Here is a 4,685-nt window from a genome sequence, read left to right as displayed (position 1 = left end):
TTAATGTCAATTATGAGGGTCATTGATGAAGATGTAACTATGAACATAAATGTCAAATTCTCTGTTACGGGCCGTCGCTCTTAATGCTGCAGAATATTCCTTATTAAATGCTACTGTGCGTAGGGCATTTAATACACCTTTATGAATGTTATTCCTTCCGATGACAAGCGGAATGACTGCGTTCGGTCTTCTGCCATCCCCGTCTCGATCCATGATTTACGTTTTGAATTATCCGTCATTGATTCTTCGATATATTTTTTATTTTCGTGAAATATGAATATACCATATACTATAATATATTGCTCAGTAATTCAAATTTGGTGATTTGCAAAAATTTATCATGTATAATTGTGTATATGTTATTATAACTAGATGGATTTTTCTTTTGCATGCATACTATTTTTATACATTTTCTTAGTTTAAATACTTTCAAATGTTAGTTTTATTTTGAAAAAGCTAGAAATTTAAACTTTGTAGAATTTTTGCGGCGTGTCCCTGTAGTGCAACACCCTGCCCCCTGCATTGCCCTTGCATTAGATTAGATGATTAAATGTATAAAAGTGACAAGGCACTCGTACAAAAATGATATACCAAAACTTTCACATAATTAATCATGACGACTGCACACTCATCTCCATTATTGTCACAGTTGGCAATACAACTAGACGAAAGATCAGTAGACGTTAACAACTTTGTCTGAAGCAAAGTATTATTGGAGGTTATTAGAAGCATTATCGGAATAGTTAATATAACTAATAAAATACCATTGTAAATCTAATTAGTAACATGGGAAACTTGGAATAATAAGAAAAAAGTATGAAAGATAAGTCATCATTCAGATACCTATTCCCCCAGATATTGCAAAAAAAGAATGATATCAATGGTCTGCAATCCAAGAATATCAATTACAATCAGTCCAATAAAAATTGAGATAAACTCGCTCTCAAGTCTCGAATTTCTCCATCCTATTTGTCTATAATTAAGCTGCTTTCTTTTCAACAAGTTTTTCAATCAAGTCAGCAGCATCTTGAACTGTTACAATAGTCTCAGAATTCTCTTCTTCTACTGCAATGCCAAATTCCTCTTCTTAGTGCCATCACAATCTCCACCTGCTCGTCACAGACATTTACAGAGTAATTGGATCATTCTACATATGTGCATGGAATTGCAGAAGCAAATCAATAAGTAAAAGATATAAATTAGTACTCACAGTGTCAAGAGAGTCAGCACCGAGATCCGTATTGAACGTAGATTCAGCGTTTACTTTAGTGTCTGCAGGTAAAGCGAGTTGCTTCCTCACTATGCTTATTACCTTCTCAACCGTCTCTGGCTTTGCCTGTGGGTTGAAACAAATCAAATCAACAAATATGCCATGGCCCAACTATTACCTTAACTTATAATCTAATGGTATCAGTCAAAATTTCTCATATAATAATAGATGTGCGTTCGAGTCTCATTATCCCCTTTTCCTTTCTCCCCCAATCCACCATGTAGTAGAAATTTTTTAAAATAAACAAAGTATCATGACCCCACTTGCATAAAGTTTGTTAGTCTATAAATTTTATAAATGATCATATAACTATAATTTTTTTCCACTAAAGTCATATAACTTTATTTTTTTACACACAAATCATATAACTATGACTTTTTTCCATCAAAGTCACGTAACTATGTTTTCTCATACAAAATAATAAAATTTTTATTAACTCACACAAAAATCATAGTGATCGAAAAATATATTCTTATTTTGTAGTATATTAGTAGTATTTTCTTATTTTGTGGTTTTTTATTTTTTATTTTCAGTTTAATAAATAATAATCCAATTAAAATAGGAATGATTCAACCCGACCTGGCCCACCCGACTCAATACTCATACATATAAATTAAAATAATACTAAAAGTGAATAATAAATCCTTCAAAACATGATACTTCTATCTTTTATTTTTTTTTTAAAAGATTTTTATTTAAATTGGTAGCATTTTTATTTCAAGTGCTCTCTAATTATACATTTTATTTCTTTACTTTTTTGGTCAGAATCTCATGCATTCCGAACTAATTTTTTTATGGGGAAAGAATTCAGTTTTAGTATTATTTTAACTTACGTATATGGGTATTGGGTTAGGTTGGGTTGGGCCATTCCTATTTTAAGAAAAAAATATAAAATCAACCGTCCGATCGAAACTAATTGCATTTGCTAGCCAAAATATCTCTCTCTCTCTCTCTCTCTCTCTCTCTCTCTCTCTCTCTCTCTCTCTCTCTCTCTATATATATATATATATATATATATATATATATATATATATATATATATATATATATATATATATATATATATATATATATATATATATATATATATATAAAATATTTCGGTGGTATTATTTTTAGGAGCGGTTAAAAATATACTCATATTTCTTCTATTTTAATTGGGTAATTATTTATTAAACTGAAAATAAAAAATAAAAAACGTAAAATAAGAAAATACTACCGGAAAATTTATTTCCGACCACTATGATTTTTGTGTGAGTTAGTGAAAGTTTTATGATTTTTATGTGAAAAAACAAAGTTATATGACTTTAGTGAAAAAAAGTCATAGTTATATGACCATTTGTGAAATTTACCCACATGTCCAACCTCCCCTTTTTGGTTTGATTTTTGAAGGGAAAAAAAAGAACTAATGCATTTTTCTAAATGATTAACTTAAGTTTTTTTTCCCTTCAGATTTATATAACCTCAAAATTTAAATTAGATTTGGTATGTATGAATCATTTCAAATTCAACCTGTTGAATAATCAAGTCAACAAGCATGTTATAACCCAACCTGTTTAAACTTGAGTAGGTGAAAGAGTAACGGTTGATTTTGCCACTTCTAGATTTTGTAAGGTCAATAGATCAGGTACGTAATACTGGTTTTAGCTCATTTAATTTTTTAAGGACTTAATTTTTTTAATACAAATGCTACATTACCGAGCGTAAATACAAGATTAAATGGAGGGGCATGAAAAAGAAGATTTACACAAGAAACACGGAAGCGGGAGGTTCTGAGAGAAGGGAAACCAGCAGTCCTTGCCCAACCTACAGAAACCAACTTCAGACCTGCATTTCCTCCGCTTATCTGCACAAGGATTCAATCAATTATTTATTTATGTAAACCAATTTTTGCACCACAAATTAGGAATGGAAGTAGTCAGTACATGCTACATTAATAATGCAAAAGAAAATTAATCATGTGAAAATCCCAACCAAAGGCTTCAACCTATTTGCAAAGTATAATAGCAGATAATGACAACCATTTGTAAGTTTTTATCAATAACCTGTGATGTCTTGAACGACTGATTGAGTGAACACCCAAATCTGAGACAAGTAGCTGAAACACTAGCCATTTTATGAACAAATAGGAATAGGAGAAAGAAAGAGAAGAAATGCAGGGGTTGTACTGAGGAGATAATGAGTTTGTTTCAAGATTCAAAGATGACTGACAATTTGAACACTAGTTATCCAGAAAAGCAGAAAAAAAGACCTGGCAACTTGCACAGTAATATTAGTATTATATACTATTATGTAGAAGTTGACAAAGCAAAGCACATTGCATTATTTAACCAAAAAAAAAAGCACATTGCATTATTAATTTGTGTGGTGGAGAAAAGGAAAGAAGAGGTAGGATCCGGCGAGTGGTGAATATTTACCGGAGCAGCCTGCAAATCCTATCCAAATTATATGTTCCTTTCTTATGTGACATAGCTGGGATTCTGCTTGCTGGCTAATGTTTTGTTTCGATTCTCCCTTTGTCAAATTGACCACGTGCAACACCCATTTCTTTTCTCTCCCCGATCTCCGTATTCATATATAAAGGCTCGACTAAATTCGGAGTCGCATCGGAAAGTTCCACGTTGAAGATAAAACACTCCTTAACAAAAGTAACTCAATATCTAGGGATTGAACCCTTATTTTTGCAACAACTTAATTAACTCATTCTCGTCCTAATTGTGTACAACATTTTGCTTGAAATCAGATAAAGACTACGTTTGATACGATTAAAATTCTCTTATTTCGGGATTTAATTGATTATTTTGTATGGTTAGTTGTATTTTCGATATTTTATGCTTTACATCAAAAGAAAAATATAACTTAATTCATTTGGGGAAAAAAGTTTTTCTTGCATGCTATATTGTTCTCTATTATTTCTCATGACTTTTTTTTAACCATCATTTATATGTTATTATTGCCCTGACAATTACAAAACGATAGCCTCAGGACAAATAAGTTACCCATGCAGTCATATTTTACTAAGTTTAGCAATCAAGCATCAACAAATAAATTTTCATTTGAACAGATAACTCTTTTGAAGGGGGAATTTGGAAGTGAGAGAAGGTCTATCTTCTCTCTAAGTCCTCTTCATCTTCATCTTCAAAAACTTATGCTACCAAAAATTATGACTAACCTCTCACACTACACCAATCAAATTTCACAGCTTCCTCCAAATCTACCAGACATCACTCATAATCACAGAGACTTTAATAATAAGGATAGTGTAGGGACTCATTCACAGCCTACTACAACTCCTCCAACTCCTCAAAAGCCTACATGTTCCTTCAAAGATATGCTACTAGTGAATTCAAAAGAAATTCACATACCCATGCAGCAAGAGGAACCCCACACTCAACCCATGCCATACGACTCCCCA

The 4,685-nt window shown here is 31.8% G+C and overlaps 1 pseudogene; it reads right to left on the bottom strand.

Moving 5' to 3' along the window:
* Positions 1-817: 817 nt before the first annotated feature.
* LOC107781236 (acyl carrier protein 1, chloroplastic-like) lies at positions 818-3,571 on the bottom strand (annotated as a pseudogene).
* Positions 3,572-4,685: the final 1,114 nt, after the last annotated feature.

This window comes from Nicotiana tabacum, chromosome 4, assembly GCF_000715075.1.
Source record: "Nicotiana tabacum cultivar K326 chromosome 4, ASM71507v2, whole genome shotgun sequence".
NCBI lineage: Eukaryota > Viridiplantae > Streptophyta > Magnoliopsida > Solanales > Solanaceae > Nicotiana > Nicotiana tabacum.
The sequence above is the reverse complement of the archived record's forward strand: the minus strand, read 5'-3'. Positions and strand labels throughout refer to the sequence as shown.